Source organism: Otolemur garnettii, unplaced genomic scaffold (assembly GCF_000181295.1).
Source record: "Otolemur garnettii isolate 467f Iridium unplaced genomic scaffold, OtoGar3 scaffold00128, whole genome shotgun sequence".
Classification (NCBI taxonomy): Eukaryota; Metazoa; Chordata; class Mammalia; order Primates; family Galagidae; genus Otolemur; species Otolemur garnettii.
Window position 1 is genome coordinate 1937559 of NW_003852523.1, and position 277 is coordinate 1937835.

Genomic DNA, 277 nt, shown 5'->3' on the forward strand with positions numbered 1-277 from the left:
CCTTCCCGTTCTGTTGTGGTGCTCGTGTGTACTTGTGTGCCCATGTGTGCACGTCCCTTCCCGTTCTATTGTGGTGCTCGTGTGTACTTGTGTGCCCATGTGTGCACATCCCTTCCTGTTCTATTGTGGTGCTCGTGTGTACTTGTGTGCCCATGTGTACACATCACTTCCCATTCTGTTTGCGGTGCTCGTGTATACTTGTGTGCCCATGTGTGCACATCACTTCCCATTCTGTTTGCGGTGCTCGTGTGTACTTGTGTGCCCATGTGTGCACATC

The 277-nt window shown here is 52.0% G+C and overlaps 1 protein-coding gene across 1 annotated transcript in view; it reads left to right on the forward strand.

The window, feature by feature from the left end:
* The window catches only part of UMODL1 (uromodulin like 1), a 65329-nt gene that overhangs the window by 46423 nt on the left and 18629 nt on the right, over positions 1-277 (forward strand). The window lies entirely within an intron of this gene.